The 10000-nt window shown below is 41.6% G+C and overlaps 1 protein-coding gene across 1 annotated transcript in view; it reads right to left on the bottom strand.

Annotated features, from left to right (window-relative positions):
• The window catches only part of LOC133657666 (protein FAM53B-like), a 101123-nt gene that overhangs the window by 39570 nt on the left and 51553 nt on the right, over positions 1-10000 (bottom strand). The window lies entirely within an intron of this gene.

The raw sequence follows: 10000 nt of genomic DNA, 5'->3' as shown, positions 1-10000 counted from the left end.
GGGGTAGACTGACGGAAGCGTGGCTGCAATTTGCGCCTACGGCCCCTCCGACCACCACCTATCATTCATTTCACCGGTGTGAGTGGCACCGGGGGCAAAGGGTGAAGTGTCCTGCCCAAGGACACAACGGCAGCGATTTTTGGATGGTAAAAGGCGGGGAGCGAACCTGCAACCCTCAGGTTTCTGGCACGGTTGCTCTACCCACTACGCCATGCCATCCCAATATATATATATATAAGCCACAACTTTTTTCCTACGCTTTGCATCCTGTGGTTTCTAAAACGGTGGGGCTAATTTATGGATATTTCTTCGCTGACGGCCATAAAGCAAATGGTTTTCATTAAACACAAAGACACTCAAATTTGTGTTATTGCGCTATGGCGCCATCTTTTGGATGAGTTTGCTTAGTATGTTTCTTACAAGTACCATTATCACCGGAGGACGAGGAATAGCTAAACATGCTTCACTACACACCGTAGGAGGATACGATAGCTCACAATGTAAACAAATGCCATGGGTGGATCTACACCTGACATCCACCGTAATGATACCAAGTACTGGAGTGTATCTAGTCGATACTACTATGATTACATCGATATTTTTTATCGTCACAAATTTTTTTTTTCCTTTTTTTAAATTGACATTATATTCATTAAGTCAGTAAATACGTCCCTGGACACATGAGGACTTTGAATATGACCAATGTATAATACTGTAACTACTTGGTATTGGATTGATACCTATATCTGTGGTATCATCCAAAACTAATGTAAAGTATCAAAGAAGAGAAGAATAAGTGATTATTACATTTTTATTTTTTTTGTTGCCAGAATTCCCTGCAGCACCGACTCTTCCAGGACGCTACAATATAGACAAACACCATGGGTGGATCTACACCTAACACTTACTGTAATGATACCAAGTACAATAGCGTATCTAGTCGATGCTACTATGATTACATCGATATTTTTTGGCATCACAAAATCTTTTTTCGTTTAAAAAAAAAAGTATATTATGTTTATAAAGTCAGTAAATATGTCCCTGTACACATGAGGACTTTGAATATGACCAATGTATGATCCTGTAACTACTTGGTATCGGATCGATACCCAAACAGATACTGTAATATGATTATTCATGTGTTTCACTCAGTACAGATTGGTGTCCTATCACAGTGTTGTGTGTTACACGCTCAAACGCGTTTCGTCTTGATGTGGAAGCTAGCTTATCTCTTGCCGTAGTTAGTAGAGATATTATCGGCCGATAAATGCTTTAAAATGCAATATCTGAAATTATCGGTATCGGTTTCAAAAAGTAAAATGAATGACTTTTTCAAACGCCGCTGTACGGCGCGGTACACGGACATAGGGAGAAACACAGAGCAGTTGTGTCTCCCAGTCAGCAGCCCCTCCCCTCTCCCCTCTCAACGACCTCATCAACCCGCCGCGAGCGTAGCATAACAACAACAAGAGTGTGTTGTTGCCGGTGCTGTAGCCGTGGCTAACAAGCGAGCTCGCTCGGTGACTGACTAACGACACCGTGTTTGGGATTATTTTAAAGTGTCTCTGACGGATAAAAAACTGGCAATTTGCAATGACTGCAAAAAGTTGGTTATTGATTGATTGATTGATTGATTGATTGATTGAAACCTTAATTAGTAGATTGCACAGTACAGTACATATTCCGTACAATTGACCACTAAATGGTAACACCCCAATGAGTTTTTCAACTTGTTTTGATGTGACAATCTACAATGTAAATAGTCATGAAAATAAAGAAAACACATTGAATTAGTAGAAGGTGTGTCCAAACTTTTGGCCTGTACTGGTGTTGTCCCGATACCAATATTTTGGTACCGGTACCACCAGACAAGAGAGGGGTCAGCGGATGCTGAAGCGCATAGTGCAAAGAGGTCGCCGACTTTCTGCACAGTCAGTTGGTACAGAGCTCCAAATTTCATGGGACCTTCCAATTAGCCCACGTACAGTACGCAGAGAGCTTCATTGAATGGGGTTCAATGGCCGAGCAGCTGCATCTAAGCCAGTGTTTCCCACACATTCATTTATTTGTGGCGGCCCGCCACGAAAGAATTACGTCCGCCACAATTTTTTTTTTGTCCTCTCCAGTTTCTCAGGCAAATCATATAGTTGATGTAGATGCCCGTATCGGCTGTTCAGATTTACTTTACAAAAGAGAAGTGTAGGATACTTCTCTTGTTGCCTTATTTGTATTTGACCACTACTGTTTTCTGTTTATTTGTTACTGACTGTGGCAGGACACCTCTGCCTCTGTTTCACTTTATGTTGCTGGTAAATAATATGGTTGTAGCAGTAGGCTAAAGTTAAATTATTTAGTATGCACTAATTAAAGGGGCAGAGCTTTAAGAGACATTTTAGCTTTTATATTTTATAAGATATATTTTTTGTAAGAACCACAATTAATAAATATAGTTCAGTGAATAACTTATTGTTCGAATCAAATCTGTATATAAATATGTACATAAAGTGTTGTAATTATATTGTAAAATGGATGGATGGATGGACGTTTAAAACCAAACTGTTATTATTAATTAGTAAGTATACATTTTTTTAGCCTTTTTAGAGAAAATCATATCATTGTAGTAAATAATGCAAATTACTTGATGATGTCATGGTGACCACGCCCATAGCCACGCCCCCACCGCCACAGGTATCTTGGCAGTTTATGGGAAACACTGTAAGCCATACATCACCAAGTCCAATGCGAAGCGTGGGATGCAGTGTCGTAAAGCAGTGGTCCCCGATTGGCACCGGGCCGCACAAGAAATTAAAAAAATAATAAAATAAAATATGTTATTGTTTTTTTTTAAATTAAATCAACATAAAAAACACAAGATACACTTACAATTAGTGCACCAACCCAAACAACCTCCCTCCCCCATTTACACTCATTCAGGGTTGTTTCTTTCTGTTATTAATATTCTGCTTCCTACATTATATATCAATACAGTCTGCAAGGGATACAGTCCGTAAGCACACATGATTGTATAAAAAATAAAGTAAATAAAAAATAACCCCCCCCCCGGTCCGTGGGACAAATTTTCAAGGGTTGACCTGTCCGCAGCTACAAAAAGGTTGGGTACCACTGGTGTAAAGGACATCACCACTGGACTCTAGAGCAGTGGAGACGCCTTCTCTGGACTGATGAATCACACTTTTCCATCTGGCAATCTGATGGACCAGTCTGGGTTTGGAGGTTGCCAGGAGAACGCTACATTTCGGACTGCATTATGCCGAGTGTGAAATTTGGTGGAACAAGAATTATGGTGTTGGGTTGTTTTTCAGGAGTTAGTTCCAGTGAAATGAACTTTGAATGCTCCAGGATACCAAAACATTTTGGACAATTCCACGCTCCCAAACCTTCCAACATGACTGTGCACCAGTGCACAAAGCAAGGTCCATAAAGACATGGATGACAGAGTCTGGTGCGGATGAACTTGACTGGCCTGAGCAGAGTCCTGACCTGAACCCGACAGAACACCTTTGGGATGAATTAAAACGGAGACTGAGAGCCAGGCCTTCTCCACCAACATCGGTGTGTGACCTCACCAATGCACTTTTGGAAGAACGGTGGAAAATTCCTATAAACACACTCGGCAACCTTGTGGACAGCCTTACCAGAAGAGTTGAAGCTGTAATAGCTGCAAAAGGTGGACCCAGATCATATTGAACCCTATGGGTTAGGAATGGGATGGCACTTCAAGTTATAGTGTATGTTGATGTGGACTGTATTATAGCCTTCTTTGGTCTTTAGCAACAGGAATAGCCGCAGTGACCTCGGACTCCGGTTTCCCTCCCTTTGTTAGCCGAAGGCCAATTAGAGACAGTCAAGTAAACAGCAGCAGGCTAATGGCTCTTCCAGGCCTCCATGTAGAACATGTGCTCACATGCTAAGTGAAGGTCCCACAACACCTCGTGTGCATTGGGGGATTGGGCAGATTTGTGTGTTACTCACTTGATGAGAGTGCGGAAATACGACCACACCAGTTTTCTCAAATCCCTTCACTGGCTTCCTGTTCCACTCAGGCTTGAATACAAAGTCTCCCAGTGCCTCCATGGAAATGCCCCCCCCTCTACCTCAAAGAACTGCTCACCCCCCCAAATCCTCCACACGACACCACCGCTCCGGACAGACTGACCTCTTCCAACCTCAGAGGACAAAGCTACGAACAATGGGAGACCGGGTTTTTTGCTCCGCCGCTCCCGGTCTGTGGAACGCTCTCCCTGACCACCTGAGGGCACCGCAGACTGTGAATGCTTTCAAAAAAGGCTTCAAAACCCTTCTTTTTTAAAATGTATTTTTTAGATGTATTTGTGCTGGTCCTAGCTATTAGGCCAGTGTTTTTCAACCTTTTTTGAGCCAAGGCACATTTTTTGCTTAAAAAAAAAGCAGAGGCACACCACCAGCAGAAATCAGTAAAAAACTAAACTCAAGTTTATAGTAAAAAGTCGTCATCGCAATTGTTGGATATGACTTTAAAGCATAACCAAGCATGCATCAATATAGCTCTTGTCTCAAAGTAGGTGTACTGGCACCACCTGTCACATCACACCCTGACTTATTTTGAGATTTTTGGTGTTTTCCTGTGTGCAGTGTTTTAGTTCTTGTCTCGCGCTCCTATTTTGATGTTTTTTTCTCCTTTTTTTTGGTATTTTCTAGGGACGATATATGCGTTAAAATGTAATATCGGAAATTATCGGTATCGTTTTTTTTATTATCGGTATCGTTTTTTGTTGTTGTTTGTTTTTTTATATTAAATCCACATAAAAAACACAAGATACACTTACAATTAGTGCACCAACCCAAAAAACCTCCCTCCCCCATTTACACTCATTCACACATTCAGGGTTGTTTCTTTCTGTTATTAATATTCTGCTTCCTACATTATATATCAATATATATCAATACAGTCTGCAAGGGATACAGTCCGTAAGCACACATGATTGTGCGTGCTGCTGCTCCACTAATAGTACTAACCTTTAACAGTTCATTTTACTCATTTTCATTCATTACTAGTTTCTATGTAACTGTTTTTATATTGTTGTACTTTCTTTTTTATTCAAGAAAATGTTTTTAATTTATTTATCTTATTTTACAAATTTTTTTAAAAGTACCTTATCTTCACCATACCTGGTTGTCCAAATTAGGCATAATAATGTGTTAATTCCACGACTGTATATATCGGTATCGGTTGATATCGGTATCGGTAATTAAAGAGTTGGACAATATCGGAATATCGGATATCGGCAAAAAGCCATTATCGGACATCCCTAGTATTTTCCTGTAGCAGTTTCATGTCTTCCTTTGAGCGATATTTCCCGCATCTACATTAATCCTTCTTTGTGGGGACATTGTTGATTGTCATGTTCGGTTGTACATTGTGGACGCCGTCTTTGCTCCACAGTAAGTCTTTGCTGTCGTCCAGCATTCTGTTTTTGTTTACTTTGTAGCCAGTTCAGTTTTAGTTTGGTTCTGCATAGCCTTCCCTAAGCTTCAATGCCTTTTCTTAGGGGCACTCACCTTTTGTTTATTTTTTGGTTTAAACATTAGATACCTTTTTATCTGCACCCTGCCTCCCGCTGTTTCCGACATCTACAAAGCAATTACCTACCTGCTGCCACCTACTGATATGGAAGAGTATTACACGGTTACTCTGCCGAGCTCTAGACAGCACAGACACTCAACAACAACACATCATTTGCAGACTATAATTACTGCTTTGCAAAAATTATTTTTAACCCAAATAGGTGAAATCACATATTCTCCCACGGCACACCAGACTGTATCTCATGGCACAGTGGTTGAAAAACACTGTATAAGGCTGTTCTAGTTTTTATTTTTATTATTTTTATTATCTTTGTTTTGTTTTTTAATACACTTTGAGGTTGTTTGCTCAATGTAAAGTGCTTTTTACGAATAAAATCTATTATAATTATTACTTTTCTCCACGGTAAATGTTTGACTTTGGCTGGTCCCAAAGCAGCTGCCGGCATATGACTCCCATTATCTCCATTTATCCTGGGGGAGTCAGTGGAGCACAACTGGGCCTCTTGCAGGAAGAGAAGGGCTGCTCGGCTTTCTCCTTGGGAGTTAAGAGGGGAATGTTCCTGTTGACCGGCGTGAGATTACTCTGGCTGATTGGCACCGACACGCAGGCAGAGCCCACGGGCTTGTGTGCGGGCGTTGGAGGGAGTAGGGGAGCGTGGCGTTTTCCGTGCGAGGAGTTGCCTTCTTTTGTGTGCGACTGGACTCTACGACAGAATACGATAGAATCTTAAAAGGAAGATGATGATGATTGTAAATGATTGGAAAAAAAACCAGAAAAGAGCAGTTCCCATTTAGGGTGTAGCGGCTTTTATTTTGCCATGGCGGGCCGCCACCATCAGGGACATATAGACAAACTACCATTTACACTTATTGACAATTTGTAATATTATTTTGAAGGAACCCATGTTTGGGGGATGTGGGTGGAAGATGGAGAAGATGCAAACTCCACATAGACACCTCAGATGCTAACCGTGTTTGGTCCCAGATGAAAAGTGGTGACGTGCGGGTCGATACTGAAATCCTAGTGGTTAGAGTGTCCGCCCTGAGATCGGTAGGTCGTGAGTTCAAACCCCCGGCCGAGTCATACCAAAGACTATAAAAATGGCACCCATTACCTCCCTGCTTGGCACTCAGCATCAAGGGTTGGAATTGGGGGTTAAATGGACTATGGACTGGACTCTCACTATTATGTTAGATCCACTATGGACTGGACTCTCACTATTATGTTAGATCCACTATGGACTGGACTCTCACAATATTATGTTAGATCCACTACAGACTGGACTCTCACTATTATGTTAGATCCACTATGAACTGGACTCTCACAATATTATGTTAGATCCACTATGGACTGGACTCTCACACTATTATGTTGGATCCACTATGGACTGGACTCTCACACTATTATGTTAGATCCACTATGGACTGGACTCTCACACTATTATGTTAGATCCACTATGGACTAGAGAGACTCTCACTATTATGTTAGATCCACTATAGACTGGACTCTCACACTATTATGTTAGATCCACTATGGACTGCACTCTCACACTATTATGTTAGATCCACTACGGACTGGACTCTCACTATTATGTTAGATCCACTATGGACTGGACTCCCACTATTATGTTGGATCCACTACGGACTGGACTCTCACACTATTATGTTAGTTCCACTATGGACTGGACTCTCACTATTATGTTAGATCCACTATGGACTGGACTCCCACTATTATGTTAGATCCACTATGGACTGGACTCCCACTATTATGTTAGATCCACTACGGACTGGACTCTCACACTATTATGTTAGTTCCACTATGGACTGGACTCTCACTATTATGTTAGATCCACTATGGACTGGACTCTCACTATTATGTTAGATCCACTATGGACTGGACTCTCACACTGTTATGTTAGATCCACTATGGACTGGACTCTCACACTATTATATTAGATCCACTATGGACTGGACTCTCACACTATTACGTTAGATCCACTATGGACTGGACTCTCACTATTATGTTAGATCCACTATGGACTGGACTCTCACACTATTATGTTAGATACACTATGGACTGGACTCTCACTATTATTTTAGATACACTATGGACTGGACTCTCACTATTATGTTAGATCGACTATGGACTGGACTCTCACACTATTATGTTAGATCCACTATGGACTGGACTCTCACACTATTATATTAGATCCACTATGGACTGGACTCTCACACTATTATGTTAGATCCACTATGGACCGGACTCTCTCACTATTATGTTAGATCCACTATGGACTGGACTCTCACAAAATTATGTTAGATCCACTATGGACTGGACTCTCACAAAATTATGTTAGATCCACTATGGACTGGACTCTCACACTATTATGTTAGATCCACTATGGACTGGACTCTCCTGAGCCCAGGATGTTGTGGCTTGTGCAGCCCTTTGAGACACTCGTGATTTAGGGCTATATAAGTCAACATTAATTGATCGATTGAAATGAGTGCTTAGTAAACTTTAAGAAGTCTGGATGGGTTGACTGAGATGGAAAAGCACACTCATGGTCATTCCAGTCGGCAGACAGCAAGTCTTGGCAACTAAGATCCATGGAGCGAGTAGAGTAGGCAAGTAGAGAAGGACAGCTAAGATAAAGTGGCTCCTTGCCCGAGCCGTGATTTGCACCGGCAGATGAATAGAAACCTATTTGGGGGCCGCGCCGAAGCTCTCTGACGGGGTGTTTAGTGTCCATCAGCGGCTGGCTCCGTCTACTGCACACTTGTGCCAAGACTTTGAGCGCTGGCAGTGTCCGGGAAAATAAATAAACAAACACGTATAGCAATGAAGGACGGTGGAACAAGTTGTACGATACGCAACATAATATGTAACCCTGTTAGTTTTAACGGGATTACAGATTACAAGAATCTGTCTGTGAATGTTCTCAGTGGCCTAGCGGTTAGAGTGTCCGCCCTGAGAGTTCAAACCCCGGCTGAGTCATACCAAAGACTATAAGAATGGGAGCCATCACCTCCCTGCTGGGCACAGAGGAGTTGTGTCTGCATGGTTCCCATAGCTCATGTCAGGTTACACTTGGTACCTCAACTTACAAGTAGTTGGAGGTACGAGCTGTCGTGCAGCTTTCTGTCATGGTTTACCCTGTTTTCTGGACTAGGAAATGTTTTCATATATTAGTCGCACCGGACTATAAGCCGTAGATATACAGTACAGGCCAATAGTTTGGACACACCTTCTCATTTAATGTGTTTTCTTTACTTTCATGACTATTTGGTGGGGGTGTAACGGTACACAAAAATTTCGGTCTCGGCATGTACCTCGGTTTAGAGGTCACGGTTCGGTTCATTTTCGGTACAGTAAGAAAACAACAAAATATAAATGTTTTGGTTATTTATTTACTAAATTTGTGAACAATGGCTTTATCCTTTTAACATTGGGAACACTATAATAATTCTGCCCACGTTAATCAACATTAAACTGCCTCAAGTTGTTGCTCAGATTAAATAAAATGACAAAACGTTTCTTCTACATATAAAAAGTGCAACATTAAACAGTTTCAAGTCAACTCATCATGCTTAATTTATTACAGCATTTGGGAAGCCTGTAGTTGATTTATTATATAAATGTTATATTTTTATCAACATGTGATAGTAGGGACCCTGCCATTCAAAACTAGGCTGCTCCATTACTAATGATTCATGTAACTATAGCTGAAAAAAATGGTACAATAGCAATAGGAGAGACTATTCATCCCTGAACACCATGGAGTTCATGTAGGCTTTATGATGCACTTACATTATTATATCAACTATCAGAGACAGAAACTCTTCATATAACATAATGTCCAGCTCAATCAACACAGAAAAAGGTAAAGTGAAATAACAGACAGACAGGGCTTTGCTGTCCGTAACACACACACACACGCGCACACACCGCAAAATGAGCTAACGTTACGCTAAAAGCGAATTAGCCTTCACCTCGAGCCAGGACTGCGAGCGAGCTGAGCAGCAGTTTATATTTCTAGAAGGTCAACAGGCTCATAGTGATGTTACTAGTAGTTGACTGGGAGGTGTTTATTATCATTTGGGGTGAGTCCGCTGCCTGATGCTTACCTGCTAAACGCTAAGCACTGACTCCATGCTGTCAGGCTTGTCCCTGACAGTTTAGTTATGTTTTTGTTTTTCCTCTGTCATTTCCTGTCAGCGCTCTTATTTTGGTTATTTCCTGATTGTCTCCCTGAGTGCTGCTTCCCCTCAGCTGCGGCTGATTGGCACCTGGGCACACCTGGTGTCAATCAGCCAGCTGCTATTTAAACCTGCCTTCTCTTCCAGTCACTGCTGGATTATTGTCATTTCTACTTGTCGATGTCAGTGTAGCTGGATGCGGTAGCGGTAAGCT

Source organism: Entelurus aequoreus, linkage group LG09 (assembly GCF_033978785.1).
Source record: "Entelurus aequoreus isolate RoL-2023_Sb linkage group LG09, RoL_Eaeq_v1.1, whole genome shotgun sequence".
Taxonomy (NCBI): Eukaryota; Metazoa; Chordata; class Actinopteri; order Syngnathiformes; family Syngnathidae; genus Entelurus; species Entelurus aequoreus.
Note: the sequence above shows the minus strand (reverse complement) of the source record. Positions and strands in the feature narration are given on the sequence as shown.